Source organism: Halichoerus grypus, chromosome 1, assembly GCF_964656455.1.
Source record: "Halichoerus grypus chromosome 1, mHalGry1.hap1.1, whole genome shotgun sequence".
NCBI lineage: Eukaryota > Metazoa > Chordata > Mammalia > Carnivora > Phocidae > Halichoerus > Halichoerus grypus.
The window spans coordinates 185477954-185497241 of NC_135712.1; the positions used below are offsets into that span (position 1 = coordinate 185477954).

The window sequence follows — 19288 nt, forward strand, 5'->3', positions numbered from 1 at the left end:
CTGGCACACCAGCCCGAGAAGGAGACATCAGTGCCGGGATCAGGGCACAGCAGCAGAGATAGAGAAGAAAGTAGCGTGGAGGGGCATTTGGAAGCTGTTTGGATGGAGGGTTCTACTGAGGAAGAAGACTTGGAAGAAGGTAATGTATCTTTGGTGGACTCGGTGATTTTGTGCCTGTGGGACTTCCTGGTGGAGGTGCCCAGCAGGTGGGGAGGACTCACGAGTCTGATCCCTGTGAGAGCTCCCGCAGCTGGAAAGGAGATCTGAGGTCCTGGGCACCCTCTAAGCTTGCATCTCCCCATCTTTCTCCTCCTTTAACTTACTTTGCCCCTTTAGTACTTCTCATCTTACTTACTTATTGTCTTTCTCTACCACAATATAATATAAGCTCCATGAGGGTGGGGAATGTACCTGTTTTGTTCACTGCCGCATCCCCCGCACCTAGCACAGTGCCGGGCAGTAAATGAGTCAGCCAGCCGACAGAGGGTGACAGATGCTGCTAGAGAGCATGAGAGTTCATCAGCTTTCCTTCAGAGAATGTAGGAAAGAGCCCAGGACAGAACCTTGAAAAGGACTCCAATAAAAGGCAGGACCAAGACAGAGGAGATTTGAAGTCTCTTCAAACAAAACAGAAGGTTCTTCCTCTCTTTGCTCTGAAGTTTGAATGGCCAAACATTGAGAACCTCCAAGTATCCAAAAAGAATGGCTCTTGGGGACAGGAGGGTTTCTGGAAACACAGCAGGATAGAGCTGAGTAGGTGATGTGCTTCAGTTTCTTTGTTCTTTTCTTGTGTTCTTTTTCCCTGCCCATGTTAAAAAAAAAAAAAAAATCAGCCAAGTGCAAGCATGGCTCTAGGTGAGGAGTGGGAAGTCTCAATACATTCAATTCAACAGGAGGCTGATTGACTTTATGTTGCAGGCCAGTTGGGATCATTTGGTAGGTGTTTCCTTCCCAAGGAGTTGTGTTGAGAAAGATTCTGAGGTCCGTTCCAGGCCCAGCTGGAAAGAGTGCTGTGGTCATTTAGTGGCATTTGCTGTGGAGACTGTCCTTAGGTGGCAATATAGCTGACATTCACCACCCTCATCCAGAGAATCTGTTACTATGAGCAATAATCTTCCAGAAATACGTCCATTCTATCTCTCACAGTATGCATTTCCCAGATACGAATCCTGCCTTCCTCAGTCCCTGGTGCTCTGCTTGGTGGCTTGTGGTCCTCTGGTCTCATTAACAAAACTCACTAAGGGAGTTGCATGAGGCCAGAGTGAAGCTTGACTTTTTATAGCCTGATAATTTTTATGCCACCCTGGAAAGCTGTGACTCCACAGCTTATCAGTTCAGGTGCTGAGTTTTGTCCGTAATTATTTGTTTTTTTGCATAGATAGTTTTCAGACCTAATCTGTCCCAATTTAACTTATTTCATTTAATAGTTTCTATTAATTATTCTTTCCTACTTGTGCTAATCATCATCCCAGATAAAAGTGAATCCTTGAAAGTCTCTTGTTGCCCCTCTAGAGGAGGGTATAATACTCGATGGGCAATGCTAATGGCAGGCTTCCTTTTGGAAACCTCCCCAGTTGGGTCTCCTAACTAGGAGAGTAAACTCCAAAGCCAATAACCCAGAAACCTCAAGCCTTAACATCTAGAGGGAGGAGCAACAAGAGTCTGAAATGCAAGGAGCGTTGAGACTTTTTGGCTGGCAGCTCATAGTAACTGATCAGTCACTTGACCCTGAGAAGTTAAGTGACCCGTGAGAGGTCACCATAACTTGAGAGTCACCGTCACCCAAGAGAATGAGCTCATGTAAGTATTGAAATATAAATGGTTCTTTGGAATGCTAGCGTGTTGCTCCAAGTCAGTTCAATCATAATGTGAATTTTGGCGATAGCATGCAATGCCTCTTCTTCCCTCCTGTCGGGGTGGAGGGTGAGGACCCATGGTCATCAGTCAGTAATGATTTACTGAGCGTCTACAGTGGGCTCACCCCTGTTGTAGACATTATGGAAAAATTCAGAAGAGCCTTGAAGAGATGACCAGTATCTTCCAAATGCTGATTTTTGCAGCGGGGGTGGGGGGGCAGTGGAGGAGAGGAGCAAACAAACAAAAAAGCAAGCAACCATTCAGGACATATTGAAGGGTAGACAGGATGGTAATTTATCAGCCTGAGATGCCCCCGAAAGTGTCTGGGGCAGCAGGATCAACATGAAAAAACTTGAAATGGCCCTGCTTGCCATTTGTACAGTGGGGAGAGGCTTCATGGAGGAGGAAGGATTTTCACTGGACCTTGGAGGATTGGGGGATCTAAGATGTATTCATTTTCTGCTGCTGCATAACAGATTAGCACTAATTTAGTAGCTTCAAACATCTATTTCTCGTTTCACAGTTCTATGGGTTAGAAGTTCAGGCGTAGTATGCCTGGCTTCTCTGCTCAGGTTCTCAAAAAGCTAAAATCAAGGTTTTGCCATCTGTGTCCTCATCTGCTCCTCTTCCGAGCTCATGTAAATCATTGGCAGAATTCAGTTCCTTGTGCTGGGTAAAGAACAGAGCTCCCTGTTTCCCTGCTAGCTGTCAACTGGGGGCCACTCTCAGCAATTCAAGGGGAACTGCTAGGTCCTTGCCACGTGGTCCTCCATCCGCAGAACCAGTGACTGACAGCCTCCCTCTCATCAGGGGTCCCTCTCTCTTTGAATCTGTGTCTCCAGAAAGATCCTAGTCTTTTTAAAGGGCTCCTAAGATTAGGTCAAGCTCACTGAGGGTAATCTCCTTATCTTAAGGTCAACTGATTTGGGACCCCAATAACAGCAGTAAAATCCCTTCCCAGAAGCTCCTATGATCGTGTTTGGTTGGAAAACCAGGGGAGTGTATGTGTGTATCCCCAGGCCAGGAATCCTGGGGGCCATCTCCAAATTCTGCCTACCATATGATTAGGTAGAAGGCATGAAATGTCCAAGCTGGTAACCAAATTATCAAAATAATGGCTTCTGTGTGGATCGCATGCACAGTCTGGAATTGGGAGGAGGCCCCTTTAAAGGAAATGAGCTTCAGAGTGGCCAGATGGTGACTTAGAACTGGAGAAGTCTGACCGACTGTCTGATTTCACCATCTAGAACCAAACTACCTCGCTGTGTTGTTTTAGTCTACTGGCGAGCTCTTCTTTCTCTCTCTCTCACGTACATACATGCTTTCCCATCCGTCCACGTTCTCAGCGGGATGAGCTGCTGAGAAACACATGGCAATATCTGGAGATACTTTGGGTCATCACATCTAGAGAGGATACTCCTGGCATGTGGCAGGTGGAAGCTGGAGATGCTGCTAACCATCCTGCATGCACAGAACAACCCCCATAACAAAGAATTATCTGGCCCCCAGTGTCACCAGTGCCAAGGTTGATTTGCCCTATGAAAAGAGTCTCTCCCCTGCCCCCCCCCAGGGTCTCTCTCTAGCCTCCTGAATTTTCATCATACTGTTGTATCTGCTTGGCTATACTTCTCCGCTTTACCATCTCAGGAATTCCTACTCATTCTTCAGACTTGCTGCCAACATCACCTTCTTGTGCTGGTTGGTCCAAGTTACTTCCTCTGTAGCACTTCTTCATACCTGGGATACATTACTCACTCAGGGCTTTGTTGGATGTATGTATGTGTGATAGATCTGTCTCTTTCCCATTGGACTGTGGGTTCCTTTTGAGTGTCACCTGTGTCTTTTTTGTATCTGTGTCCCCAAAGCTTATTACCATAATGCCTGTATATAGTAGATACTCAGTAAGTATAAGTTAGACAGGCGGATGGGTAAGTGTATGAGTGCATGAAAAGTTCATAGTAGTAAACTACAGTGCTCAGTTTCCTCTCTGCCTCTCTTCTGAATGTCTTTGGTGACCAGCATCTACATATTGGCCAGGGATCGGTACATGCAAGCAGGTACGTCTCAAGGATCTGGAAGCAGAACTGCCTGGGTTTGAATCCCATCCCTGCCACGTACAAGCTGTGTTACTAGAGGCAGTTGACTAAACTCTGCTGTGCCTCAGTTTCTTCCTCTGAAAAATGGAGGTCATCATAATCCCTGCTTCAAAGGGCTGTTGCAAGGATTTAATGAGAGAGTTTATAAAAGGACAGAGTCCGAGGAAATGGGGAGGGGTGGTCATTTGCATAATGCTTCTTTGTTTTCCAAATGCCAGAGTAATGGACTTCTCCCCAAAAATCTGGATACAGGTCAGTATGGTTGCAAGTGGCATATACCTCCAAAAGAATATTCCTAAAAACACAGGGGCAAATTTTCCCCACAACCACTCTATTTTGAGTGGTTGGGGTCTCAATGAGTTGGAAACCATGTCCCATGAGGAACAGTTAATAGAAGTAAGTTGACAGAAGACAAGGTTTGGGTTTCTGAAGGATGCTGAGTGGGAAAGAGGGCTGCACTGGCTCTCTGTGATCCATATTGGTAGAGTGTTGGCTGCCAGTTTACTGGAAGGAAGAACTTAATCTAGGAGCCAGCTGTCCAGTGATGAACTGAGCTGCCTCAGGAGCTTTCCTTCCTGGAGGGCTGGAGTGTGGGACACAGTAAAAAGGTTCATTTCCTTTATTTTATGAATATTCATCAAGTGCTTACTATGTTTGCCCTGAGGATGCTGTGAAAGACAAGACAGAGACAATCCCCAATGGAGCTTCCAATCTATAGCACCATTTCCCAAAATGTGAGGTGGTTTGGGGTGGTACAGAGTCAGGTCATTAACCAACACTGAGTCACACATCCTTAAAAATTCTCTTTCCAATCTTCTAAACCTTGTAGGTACATCAAGAAGGGGATCTCATTTGGGGGGTGGGTAGAGTTGCGACTTTTCTAAAACTTGATCATGTCCCTTTTTAGTGAAGAAGGAGCAATGTGAGGGTTACAGCCTTAGGCCACAGTTCCTGAGTAACTGTTTTTTTGAGTGACTTGTTAAACATCTTTATAAAAATGAGACAACAGAAAAATATTTAATACAGAATAATTAAAACCAAAGTGATACTAGGGATGATTTTGACTTTTGGTCTTTTATCTGTTTTTTTTTTTTTTTTCCACTTTTCCCATTTGCATACAGTAAAATTCACTCTTGGGTTTACAGTTTCATGATTTTTACAAATGCATAGTCATGTAACCACTCCCCCAGTCAAGATACAGATCAGTTCTATCACCTTCCAAAATTTTCTCATGCTACTCAATCCCGCCTACCACCTCCAACCTTTGGCAACTACTGATCAGCTTTGTGTTCCTATAATTTTGCCCTTTTGGGATGTCATGTCATGGAATCCTCTAATATGTAGCCTTTTCAGTCTGGCTTTTTCTTAGCATAATGCATTTGAGATTCATCCATCTTGTTGCGTACGTTCAGTCCTTTTAATTGCTGAGTAGTAGTCCATTATATGGATATACCACAATTTCATTCTAAATAATAATACAGGTCATATTCAGTTTAACAAATTATGAACATGGTACTTATTAAAAGCAGATTTGGCAGAAATCCTATCGGTGGTATGCAAATGAGTGAGGCTTGCGGGGGTTGGGGGGGACTAGCCTGGCTAATTTATGCATTAAGGAGTCGTTTGTGGTAGGTTACCTTTTAATTTCTTATCCAAACCTTTAACAGCGTGTTCAATTGAAATATAAATAGGTTTGCTGTCTTCTTGAGTCAGAAGATACCTTTTTGGGCCCTTAAGGTAAACCTAGTAGTCTCCAGAACATCCATTCATGTTCTCCCATTCATTCATTCATTCATTCATCCATTCATTCATTCATTCCCTCCCTCCCTGCCTCCTTCCTTCCCTCCGTCAATCCCTCCTCATCCTCCTCATCCTCATATTCTCTTTCTCTCTCTCCCCTCATACCCTCCCCCTAATATTTCATTGGAGTTTATGTAACTGAATTAATTAGAACTATTTCTCAAAGAGTTGGTTTTCTGTAAAATTCACTTTGCAGTTGGCATGACAGGAAAGAGCTGGCATATTAATCAAATGCTACAATTTGTTCTTTGTATCTGAATCAGGCTGGGGTTGAGCTTTCTGCTTATCTGTTGTCCGTTTTTACTATTTTGTCCTTTGCAGCAAATTAGCCTGGATTCTTTGTGATTGGGCAGGGTGATGGCTGTGAGTGTTGGTTGATAGATTGGGCGTGGAAATGCTTAACAGGGACAGACCCTATCTCCTTAGTTAGTGTTACAGAGTCCCCAGGATATAAGGTGTCTCTATGAAGATAAATAAGGGCTTTTCTTTTCTTTGGCTGATGATATCAATACCATTTAATAGAATAAAATGATAAAAATCTTCATCCTGTCTTAGATAACATGTTAATTGCTGTTCTATGTATTTATTCATGTTGTGTTTCTGAAATATGCTTTAGAGACATTTCCGTCCCCCAATACGTTTTAAATCATCAAGCATATTCAAATGATATATGTTTAATTTGATCTTGTGTATGTCTGGGGGGTGGAGAGATGCCCTTTTCAGCTAACCAGATCAAAGTTGGTAGCTTCCTCCATTTAGTCAGTTTGCTACAGAATATAAAGCCTCTTAAAGGATTCGAGTGCACATGTTAAAAGCTCATCAGAAATATTCTAAGCCATAGATGTTTTTTTCTCTCTCAGCAACATTTCAGATATGGAGGTTCTCCTCGGTTGCCCTTGCTAGAGTTGCTGAATTTATAATGCCATAGGAAGAAAGAAAGATCTGTTCTGTTTTCTCATCTGTGGAACGAGGGGGTTGAACTGGATGAGAGATGTCAAATTTACAGCCTAGTGCTGTCACTCCTTTCCCGTCCACATGACAGACATCACTAATCAATCACAGCATGCTTGCCTGTCACATGTAGTCTCAGACTTCTTGTCCAGTCAGCACTCCAGGAAGCCACGGCTAATCAATCAGTGTTAGTCCAAGAGATGAAATCTATTTGCCATTCTGCAATAAGATGGTGTTTAATCGGTAAAGGTTACATCACCATTTCATGGTAGAAGGAAGAATGTTGGAGGCCATGGGGAGTTTCAAGTGCAGAGGATTTCAGATCACTCTATTTTATGCTCCTTGAAGGCAGGCATTGTGTTTTAGTCATGTTTTTTCCATGGTTATCCAGCTGATAAGGCAAACCCTTTCTCACAGTAGACATTCCATAAATGTTTGTTACATGGTTCACGCAGGGATGAATAGAAAGCATGTCCTTGGCCAGTTCTTTCCTCCCTCCCTAAGATTGTACAGTTCAGTGCTTCTTCCAAAGGGCAGGCACAACCATTACCATGACGGAATTTTGTCTGCTTTCATTCTGGCCATTCCTGCAGACCGGCTAGATCATTGTGTGCTTTTATCCACCAAGCATTGGCAGAGCCAGGCGACTTAGCATCATTAGCTGGACTTGATGAGTTTCCCCTCCATCCATTGTCCCAGTCATTCATAAACCTATTGAGTAATACAGAGGGGGGTCCATTTAATCCTTCCCCTGCTGGACTCTGAATTCTTGCAACTTGACTTGTGGCTGGGAATCTGAAGGTTGAATGCTCTAGATAGGAATTCTGCCCATTTCAGTATTTAACACCCCGGGGATTCGTGTATTTGACACAAGATATGCGGCCTTGAGTTACTTTTTGGGAAGTAGATTTTAGGTTCCTTATGGAAAGGACCAGATCTGATAACTTTCTATATTTTGATAGCCTGGTAATATGCCTTTTGCAGGGTAGATACTCAGTGAATACTTTATATTCCTCAAGGTAGTTTGATGAAACTTCTGCAAACCTCTGTCTTCTTTAACTTTTAGAAAAAAATCATCTTTTAAAAAACAGAGGCTTTTTTTTCCCCCCCTCCAAGCACTGGATTTCATCTAATGAGAATACTAGTAGCCCATTTAATGGAAAATCACTTATAGACAGGGCCTTCTGCTAAATGCTTTATATATATTACCCCTAAACCTCAAAACAACCCCAAGACTAGTGATATGAATTCCATTTCATACATGAGATAAGTGAGCCTTGGAAAAGTTATGTCACTTGGCCAAAGTCACAAGCTAATAATAAGTGGCAGTCCTGGGATTTAAAGCCAGGCCTAACTCTAAAGTCTTTTCCTCCCGACGATACCAGCTCTGTCAGTGCAGATGTTACTTCCTGCAGGAAGCCTTCCTTGAGGAAATACCTCCCCCCTGCAAGGCTGGTTGGGATGTTCCTCCTCTGTGTTTCCATAGCAGTTTATACTCCCTTGTTATGATATTCTCTGCTCTGTGATGGGCAGTTTCTCTGCTGCCACCCCCCCCCCCACTTTTGTCTGATGGCTGAATGAGCCCATCTTTCCTAGGAGACCTCTGCCACTTTGCCTTCTTACCTGGGCACCATGTATAACGTACAGCTAGGCCTTCAACAGTCTACTGTAGTTTAGACTTCATTGTATTTGAGGAGGAAGGATTTAGGGAAATGTAATCCAGCTCTAAATGTGGAATGGTAGAGTTGCCTCTCTGCTATTCTGTTAAGTGCCTTCTGCTTCCCTCTGTCGTTGCATTATTAAACCGTTCCATTTTTCTTTTAACACTTCACTGTTTTATTAACTGTACTTTTATGAATAATTAATACATGCAGATGTTCTTATGTTTATTTATCCTGCTTCAGATACCTTGTGTTTCTTGAATCTGAGAATTCATGAGTTTTATAAATTCTAGAAATTTCTCAGCTATTATGCCTCTCCCCAATTTCTCTCTTCTGTCCCTGTGAGACTCCTATTAGACATAGGTTGGACCTTCTCATTCTCTTCTCCGTATCTCTTACCCTCTCTTGCATCTTTTTCAACTCTTTATTCCTTTGTGCCTCATTTGTTCCGTCCTGAGGTCTCTATTTCTCTCTTCAGGAGTATCTGACCTCCTGCTTAATCGATCAGTCGAGTTTTTAATGTCAGTGAATCAGTGAGGAGAGATAGAAATCACTTCTTATTCCCTTTTAGGCTTTCAATTCTAGCTTTCATGTTTTTAATCATTGTAGACTTTATTGCGTGTTCTTTTTCAGAATGGTATTTCATGACCCTAAACTCTTGAGCTCTCATCCTCATATTTGTTGACATGGTTCTTATCAGTTTCCTGGGTGTCCTGTAATTTACTCGTGGGAGCTCATGTTTTTGAGGGCCACATATTGGCTCTCTGAGGCAATTTTTCATCTGCCTCTGTGAGGCATTCCGGGCATATCATGAAGAGGACCAATTTTATATTTATTTTTCAGTTAGGGTTTCCTGGTTCTGACCTTGGTTATTCATACTCTACTCTCAAGAAAGGCACAGGCCTCGGGTTCCTAATTCTTAGCTTAAACTTTTCCCTCCTATCCCTAAAGATAGACAAGTTTCATTGGGCTGGTCGACAGTTTTTCTAATCTGCTATTTGTTCTTCGCGGGTGCAACCCTCAGTGAGTATTCCTGGTTTTCTGCAGGGGTCACATAACAACTTCCTGCATCTCCTTATCCCAAGGCCTTGTCTGCTGTCCTGCATGGGCATTAAAACCCTAGTCCCTAGGGAACCAAGACAGACTTTCCCCCTGCTGCCACCACCTTTCCCTCTACCTCATGAGTTTACATGCTTACCATTTTTTTCTTTGGATACCTCTTTATTTCTACTACTTGGGTGTTTTCCTCTCCTTATTGTGGGTTAAGCACTTAAAGAATTTGTTAAATATTTTATCCAGCGTATCTAGGTGTTTGAAGGGTGGGAATTTTCATCATTTGCCAGATTGCCCAGAACTAAGACCTTACTACAAGTTCATGGTAAAATAATCAAATAATACACAAGGGCATGTTATGAAATATTAGTCTCCTTCCTGTCTTCAACCTGTGAACTTCTCAGATCACCTTGCTAGATGTAATAACCTTTATCATTCTCTGAGGTATCATCCTAGAGGCATTTTATGTATAAACAGCATGCATATGTAGACATAATGCATGAAGATTTATTTATGCTGGTGAGAATATATTTTACCTTCTACACTGCACTCAGCAATATGTTTTGGAGTTCATCATATATTAGTGCACTCAGCTCCACCTCTTTTCTTGTCATGACTGCATGGTATCCCATTAAATGGAGGTACTATAATTTATTTAACAATGTCCCCTATTGGATAATTTTTTCAGTTATTTTGAGATTACAAACTATCTTCCAGTAGACATTCCTGTACATATGTCTTTGCTTGTGTATCATTTCACGTAGTTTTCTTTGTTGACCTGTTTCTCTGTTTTTCTCTCTTCTCCCCTACCCTATGATGGTTAATTTTATGTGTCTACTTGACTGGGCTAAGGTATGCCCAGATGACTGGTACAACATTATTTTGGGGTGTGTCTGCGAGTTTGTTTCCAGAAGAGATTAACATTTGAATTAGTAGACTTCACAGAGATTGCCCTCACCAATGCAGGTGAGCATCACCCATTACTTTGAGTGCTAAGTAGAACAAAAACGTGGAGGAATGGTCAGTGTTCTCTCTCTCTATTTGAGTGGAGACATCCATATTCCCCTGCCCTCAGACAGCACTGTTCCTGGTTCTCAGGCTTTCAGACACAGACCAAGGCTTACACCCTTGGCTCCTGATTCTCAGACCTTCCCTCCTGGACTGAATTATGCTTCCCGTTCTCCAGGTTGCAAACTGTGTATCATGGGACTTCTCAGGCTCCATGACTATGAGAGCCAATTCCTTTAATAAATCTCAAATTCATGTATATCCCATTGGTTCTGTTTCTCTGGAAAACCCTGGCTAATTCCCGCACCCCCCCCCCTCCAGTCCCACTATAAATTCCTTGCCGTCAAGGGTGTTATCATTCATTGGTGACTCTGGCACCCTGCGTGGGGCCTGGTGCTGATCCGCACTGAACTCAGATCTGTTTCATGAATGACTGGGTACTTACCAAAAAGACAAACCAGCAGTCAGACCAGTCCCAACCTCAAGCAGATGTATTTTGATTTCAGTAGTAACAACAGCTATTGAAGCTATTGACTGAGAACCTCCTCTACTCCAGACAAGAGCTAATGCAATCTTGACAACAGCTCTGTGAGACAGGAGACAGCATCTTGCTCTGTGGACCAGGACACTGAGATACAGGTTATTTACATAACTAGCAAGAAGCAGAGGCTGCATTTGGGTACAATTGTGTCTGAAATCAGTGCCTGGACTCTTGAATACTACCTTTTAATTAACATTTGTATTGTCACAGACGATGCAGGACATCTCCCTCCCTCCCTTCTTCCCTCCCTCTCTCCCTCCCTTCCTTCCTTCCTTCTTTCCCTCCCTCCCCCTTCCTTCCTCCCTTCCTTCCTTCCCTCCCCTCCCCTCCCTTCCTTCCTTCCTTCCTCCCTCCCTCCCTTCCCTCCTTCCTCAGATATTTCCTGAGAGCTCACAGTGTTCCAGGCAGGGAGTAATAGTGTGATTATCGGTGAAATCATTTCTGCTCTGGTGGAACATGCAGTGTGAAGGCAGAGACAGATTAAGCTAAAAAAGCGTGATGAGTGTCTGGAAGGGGAGATAATGGGGAAGCTTTAGAAGCACAGAGCTTGGAGGCTCTTCCCAGGCATAGAGGGTCTCCAGCATCTGGGATCAATTGGATGACCCTTGAACGATGAGTGAGCTGGGGGGAGATGGACCAGAGGGCTGAAGGACAAGGGGCCAGCAGGCTCCTTGTCTTCCTCCAGTGCTCTTTACAGTATAATCTTGCTCTTCCAGCCACAGCCAGCTCTCAGGACCTCTGCATGCAAAAGCCAGAGAGCCTGTGTCCTTCTGCTTCTGAAAGGTGGTTGAACCCCCTCCAGCCCACCCCACCCCACCCCACCCCACCCCACCCCACCAGCACCAGCACCAGTACCACCACCACCACCACCCATCAGCCTTTTCTAATTTTAAAGCAGTAGCTTCCTTGATTGAAATCTCAATTTGGGAACAGGCCTACGATTGGCCTGTGGCTCAGGATTTTCACCAATAAGCGGAGTGGGAGGTGGAGAGGCGTCCCTTTAAGCAGCAGGGAGGCAGCCTGGAGAGCTTGAAGCTTCTCTCCCCGGGACCTGAGCGGTTATCCTGGCCCCCGGAGCTGCCGCGCACGGATCAGGGCCACAGCCCCGGGAATGTCACCCCCCTTGCGCGGAGCCCCTGCAGGGCCCCCTCTGGCTCCCGGCAGTTGGCGGCGGACGCCCCGCCGGGCTTCTTAGCCGCCCCCCTCCCCCCCCCCCCCCCCCCCCCCAGTTCCCCGCCGGCGGAGGCGCCGCAGCGGCGGGCGATGCAAGGCTGAGCCGGGTAAGTGGCCCTCCTGTGGCCGGGGCGCACGGAGGAGGGGGCGCTGGGGCGCCTTTGCTCCTGCTTTTACCGACCCTCCCAGGGAAAGGGGCCTGGAGCTGGGACACTGACCTCTGGCAGTGATGCGCTGGCCACACAGAGACAGGCGGTCGTGAGCTCCAGGGAGGGGACCGAGGGATCATGTTGAGCTGTCTGCCGGCTATTGCGCAGCCACTTTATTAACCAGTAATAAAAATGACGATACCGGGAGGTGGGGGTATTGTTGTGACTGTATTAGGACGACTTTGGGGGAAACATTTAAACTTCTCCGAACTTGCTTTTTAAACAGTCATTATTCTCTTATGATTCATTTTCCTCACATATTTAAAATGCATTTATTGCTAATGACCTACTTACTTATTTTCCTTACACTATCAAAAAATATGTTCAGTGTCTTCAGAAAAATTATTTAAAAAAATGAAGGACTTCTCCCCACACTCCTTATTGTTTGCCTTCCTAGAACTTTTAATATTCATGCCTTTTCTCCTTGGTAGGTCCCTGTAATTAAGCAATTCTGGATTTGTTCATGTGATCGCTCTGAATTGGGGGTAGAAGTGGGGGAGAGACCCCCCTCTCCTGGCCTTCTTCTAGTTCACATAGGGGAGTCTAAAGGATGGGGAAAGGTTTTTTGTGGGGGTAGTTAATTGGAATCCTCTCTTCCAGCTTTTCCAATGCACCCTCAGTTTCGGGGAGTCAGGACCTGAGGAGGACTGGAATTATGCATATCTGGAGTGCCTGGGTAGCTGTATCCTAGGGAATTCTAAAACCAAAATAATCCATAGGGTTTGAGGGGTGGGGGTAAGGTTTACTGAAAAGATAAAGTTTTAGCTTCCCTCCTCGCCCTCCCCAATCTGCCTGTTCACTTGCATATAACATTAAGCAAGAAGTTGGAAGCCTAATGCAAAGGGTCAGAGATTTTTTTTTTTTTTTTTTTAAGATGAGACGGCTGGAAGAAATCCCTTCCAAAATTGGAGCAAAGTCTGATGCATGGATTGCCAAACTCCATTTCTGCCCGTATTAAATTATTTCGGCATTTTGCTGGGCTGGGCTTTATTTCTAGTTGTTGAGGTGGTGTGAATCATTTGTATGCTTTGGGTTCCCTGCTTTCTGCAAACAGATGTTTTTATCTGTGCAACTCATTGAATAATTAGAGAGATGGACATGGCCCTGTATGTCCAGAGTGAACAAACACCACTTGGGGAGGATTTGGGCATGTCCTTTTCAAATCGTCCATTGCCAAATCTCCCCAGCCATTGGGCAATTCAGATAAAGGTGTCAAGTGAGCTGAGCAGTGAAGAATTTATATGTGCAGCTAATTCTGCTCGTCCTACAATAAAACATCTTCCCATGGGGCCAAAAAGTCGGGGGAAGGGAGGCTTATAAAAATGATCCTGTGTTCTTAGTCACTGACTACCCAGCTCTCCCTGGATTTCTGAGAACCTGCCAGGAGAAACTATTGACTGAATGGAAGTTTCAAGAAATGCAGAACAGAAATCAGTACAAGCCCTCCTCGAGTGACTTTTATTTCTGTTTGGAGGAAAAGAACACTTTGTTAGAATAACAAATCGTGGCTGCTTTTCAAGAGCAGAAAATGGTTCTCGTTCTGAAGGCAGATTCGTTTTAAGAGTGTGAATCATTTGGTTTAGGTTTTTTCTTTTTTCTTTCTTCCTCCCCCCCCCTTTTGCGGTGGAGGCTTGGAGATGATTAAACGTCCTGTCTGCAGGAAATTACCAGGAGATTTGAGTATTTTCCTGAATCAGCCTCAGATGGTACACAGCTTTGGGTGTAATACAAGAAAGCTCTGTTACCAGGCGATCTTTCTGCCGTGATAATCTCAACTCCCAGTCTTTCAAGCTTCTCCATCAACAGGCCTTTTATTTCTTATTTTTGGGGTTGTGCTTTCATTTAAGAAACTGAAATAACTCTCTCATTCCCTTCATGAGCTTTTTAAGACGGAACTTATTTTTTGAGACAGTTTTATCGAGCGCACTTCCCCACTGGCCTCCTCCCACTAGCCTCAGCAGGAAAAGCTCTTGGCTGCTTTTCCCAAGATTTCCTATAAGCCGGGATTGGAATCCTTAGGGACACAGATGTCTCAAGGAAGGAGATGCGCCAGGGTTGGAGCTAGCGCTCACCAATTTGGTGGTGACATTTATGGTCTGCGTAGAGCTGTGTGCAGAGAAGGCACAGTGGTTCTGTGCTGAGTTTACCATAAAGTGCATCGTGCATCGGCAGTGTGGAGAATGGACAATTAAAAGACTGTAAGGGACAACTGAGGGAAACAGCGTGCTGCTTTGTCAAGTTGTGCTTACAGAGATCTGCCGGCTTTAATAATTTGGAAAACCAAATCTCAGAGATGCTCTGCTTCCCCGGCCATTTTTCTTAATCTTTCCTGAAAGGTATCCCATCACATTAAGTACTTGCTAGCTACATCATCAAATAGGAGAGCCCTGGGTGCATATAAACTCAGTGCACTATTCCAATGTCAATGAGAGGAAGCAGAGGGAGTAATTTTTTTAGCTACCAGAGCACAGAATGGTAATCCTTGTGGCATATAATGAAACTTTATGAAAATTGTAGCGAGAGTTTAAATGCAATGTTCAAAAAAAAAAAAAAAACCCCGTTTCACTGCTGCTATTTTTTATTTTCTCAAAATCTAAATGGCAAGGATTCTTTTTCAGGATACTTAGCATTTGATTACCATGCAGTTGTATTGGTGACGTTCTTTTTCATATCCTGCTGCTCTGCGTGACAAGCAGGAGAAGACGCGCTTTTGCAGAGATTGTATCTGGACATTTTCCAGAACAATGGAAGGTGTAGGGGCGGCCGAGGAAACAGACGGACGCAGGTACTGTGGGATTCAGTGTCTGGGAAAACTCATGAATGATTTCCCTGCAAATTTAGCCCAGAGGCCTTTGAGAATTGCTTCATATTTGGCTTTTACCAGCCAGCCTGTGTACAGAAATCATGGTACCCATCACGGGGGGCTCTCTCCTCACAAAGCACCTTCCAAGAAGATGCCAATCCACAGGGAGTATGTACGTGACATTGCTTGTCACCTCTTTGAAAATTTGCTTCATACCACTTTTTCTTAAACAAAACAAGCAAACAAAAACTATGACTACTTGATTTGTTGGGAACATTTGCAAAAGGTTACTTTGCATTCACCTGGGCTGCTATAATTATGCATTTTATAAGTGGTCAAGGTTCTGTTCAGGCTTCTGAGGATGAGCAAATATCTGTTGAGTTGGATTTCAGACAATTCCAGGGTTTTTTTTTTTTAAGATTTATTTATTGATTTTAGAGAGTGAGAGAGTGCGGGGTGGCAGTGGGGGTTTGTGGAACAGAGGAAGAGGGAGAGAGAGAATCTCAAGCATACTCCTTGCTGAGCACAGAGCCCTATGTGGGGCTTGATAATGACCCTGAGATCATGACCTGAGCCAAAAGCGAGAGTCGGATGCTTAACTGACTGCCCCACCCAGATGCCCCTCAAACAATTCCACTTTTGAGCACTTGGCTGTCCAGCCTGGGGTAAAGGTCTCATATATGCATATTGTAAATGATAATAAACAGAATGATAGCTGTTAACTTACTTTTTGTCAAGCATAGACTAAATGTCTCACCAACCTTTCTTAGACTTTACTCCACGTAAGAATATTTCTTTGGACAGTCTGTTTCAGTAAATCTGTGGTGTGACCTGGAAATTTGCATTTTAAGAAGCATCCCAGGTGGGACCTTGGACTCTAGTTTGAAACACACTTTGCATTTTTGTTCATTATCATTAAAAATCCTCACATTAACCCAAATAGGTGCTATTATCATCCCTATTTCACAGATAAGGACGAGTAGGCTCAGAGAGGTTCAGTAACTCCCTGGGGTCACGTAGCTACTAAGTGGCCATGCAGGGGACCTGGACCTGTAACTCTCCAACTCCTCTGTCCCTGTGCTCAAGCTGATGCTCTTGGTGGTTGGGAGGTCTTCTCTCTACAAGTTGGACCTAGTGGCCCTTCCCCCCAACTCTGTCTTCCTACGATACTGGCATCTAGGAGACACTAGTCCACAGGGACCCCTTTTATGCAGTCTGCTCTGGCCGAATTTAGGAAGGACTGAATAGGGGTGTAGGCATTAATGTTAATACTTAAGGGTTGTCCAGCTAATTTGCCCTGAGTTCTCTAACTGCCAAGCCAAGATAAGTCAAGATCAGATTAATTCATTTGTGAGGTGCTTTTCAGTCCCCCCAGCTTTTGGAATCTTTAAGGCAGCTCTGTCCCCTTCACAGGCCCTTTCACAATTCCCAGGGCCACTTCCTGTCTTCTCTGTACACTTCCACAGAGTCCTCCCACATGACCCCTCAGGGGTCCTATGCCCAAGGAGGGGGAAGCCTTTTCCTGATGCCCATAACCTGAGCCCACCTGAAGCCCCTCTTTTTTCTCAGTCTTCTGTAAAACTGCCCCCAATCTGGGTAGAGTCCTGTGGAAAACAAATGCAAAGGAAATATTGAGGAGAAGAGAGGCAGAGATGAGGAGGCTCATTTAGACCTCTTGCCTGATTCCCCCTTGGCCTGACCTGATTTCCCTTGCCTCTGGGCACACGGACGGGTGCTGATTTATCTTGCTTAATTGCTGCAAGATTGTGATATAGGACAAACCACTTAACCTCATGAGCTTTGCCTCCATTATCTGTACAGTGGAATGCTCATGTCAACCCTTTCTCCTTTGGGTACAAGTGACATAAAGACCGTGGAAGCACTTTGGGCTTTGTTTAAACACATTCTGAAAGTGCGCTTATGTTGCCTTCAGGCAAGCAGTGGTTCTCAGTCTGTGTTCCAGGGAGCACCCATTGGCAAATTGCTCTTCCAAACAAGAAAGCAAAAAATGGTTCCATGTATATTTGCAAAATGTGACATCCTGCGTCTTTTGTTGAGGAATCACAGTTCATGCTAGTACATTAAAGGCTCTGAGCCCTGTTTGGCTTTGCATGTTCCCTGTTAATGGGGTCCCAGAACCCCTTTGCAGCATCACCCATCACCGTGCTGCACAACACAGATGGGGCAGAGCTGCCAGGCTTCAAGATGGCAGCTACTACTTACTAGCAGTGTGCCTTTAGACAAGTCACTCACATCTCGCAACCTCCATTTTCCCTTCTCTCTGAAAGGGGAATAATAATGGTACCTACCCCACAGAGTTTTAAATGAAGTTACGTAAATTAAGAGATTGCCTTCCACCTGTTGGAAACATTGATCTGAGCCCTCTGGGAGCGCCATTCTCTCCTTCTGGCTTTCTTCTCTCTCTCTCTCTAACCTTCTATATGTCCCATTTGCCATATTTTCCTTTCCTTGTTCTCCTCCGCTAGTTTTTCCTAAGTTGGACTGCTCTTCTCCCCTCTCTCTCTGTTCTTCTATTGTTCATTTTTGTTTGCTCACTTGCCGACATCCGTCCTTGGCTGCATGTCATCACATACTGATGACTCCCAAATTGACGTGTTCAGCCTGGACCTCTCTCCTGAGCTCCAGACTTATGTACACACGTCTCTTCTTAGTGTCTTTATTAGATATGAAACAGGCTTCTCAAACGTCATGTGTCAAAGCACAACCCTAGATTTATTCCTCAGCCTGAGCCTTTACCAGGTCAGCAAATGGACCCCCCCGCCCAGCCATCTAGTTGCTGAGCTACAAACGTTGGGCATCTTTCTCTTTTCCACACACTCCCTTGTCCAGTCCAGTGGGAATAAGTCCTTGCAGCTCAACCTCAAAAATATATTCCATTTGGGACACGGGGAAGGAAGAGGGCAGACTGCTTAAAGAGGGGTTTCAGGTAACTTCATGGGGTTCTGAAGGGGCTTATATCGAGTACGGGTTTCATGGGGATAGGCAGTTGTCAAAATTGATCAGTCTTCCATGTAAAATACACATTTTGCTGTATGTAAATTACACCTCCCTAAAAAATCTGATAGAAAAGATATATATCCCAAAGGGGACCACTGCTCAGTGTGTCTGCAGGCATGACTTCCGAATGCCACCATCATGCCTTACTTTGATTACTCAGTCACCTTCCCAAATACCTAGTGTTTCTAAAGCTTAAATCAGATTCTCTCACTCCCTTATTAGCACTTTCTAATCGCTTCCCATGACGGTAAGGACAAACTGTAAACACATTACCATGAGCTGCGAGACCCCCCCACTCCCACCCCAACAACACCAGCACAAACCTTTCTCTGTAAGGACATCTCCCAACCACTAGTACCTGTGCTCCAGTCATACCAGCCCTTTAACCTCCCAAGGCCCTGCCTGCCTCAGGGCCTTTGTACCTGCTGTTCCTTTTTGCTCAGAATGCTCTAGAACTTCGCCTGGCTGGCAGCTTCTCATCACTGGCCTTCTTAGCTTAAAGGTCATTCTACCAAGAGGACTCCCTACCTGGCTTGGCTTCACTACCATCCCCCCAACTCCCCAACACACAGACACACTGTTTTTGCCACATTACCTTACGAATTTTTGCTCAAAGCACTTCTCAAGATAGAAGTGTTTTTTGATGTGATAACTGTCTTCCTCTCCCTCCTGAAGGGCAGGGAGTGTGTCATTCAGTTCCCATATTCCGTACACAGACCTGCCACCCAGTGGGGGTGCACTAAATTGAATGACTGCCACCTAACTCAGTGTCTGATACAGCAACTGCAAGAAAATTGTTAGTTAATAAGCAGTTTTAAAGTTCTGTTTTATTACTCTTCTCCTTCTCTCATCTCCCTCTTCCTTGGTGATAGGAAAACTAATGTGCTTCGTGACCCCACTAAATCCACATATTTAATGTTTCTGACCCTCAAGTTTGTTTTGTTTTGTTTAATTATAAAACAAGGTCAGTGATAGCTGCCCCTTGTAGAGGTCTATAAACTCTTCGGAGGAAGGTGTTATCACAGTAGGAATGAGGCATTAGTGTTTTATCACCTTTTAAAAATTGTCCCCAGAGCTAATGGTTTTCTTTGAAGACCCTGAGCCTTTGAGCTCTCCTG

General features: G+C 44.5%; 1 protein-coding gene across 2 annotated transcripts in view; it reads left to right on the forward strand.

Annotated features, from left to right (window-relative positions):
• The window catches only part of PRICKLE2 (prickle planar cell polarity protein 2), a 313543-nt gene that overhangs the window by 149010 nt on the left and 145245 nt on the right, over positions 1-19288 (forward strand). The window contains exon 1 of one of the 2 annotated variants that reach the window (XM_036117115.2): positions 11984-12247. The exons of the other annotated variant lie outside the window; for it this stretch is intronic. The gene's annotated coding sequence lies outside the window, so the exon portion shown is untranslated. Of the gene's footprint in view, positions 1-11983; positions 12248-19288 lie in introns of those variants that run through there. 2 annotated transcript variants of the gene reach the window in all.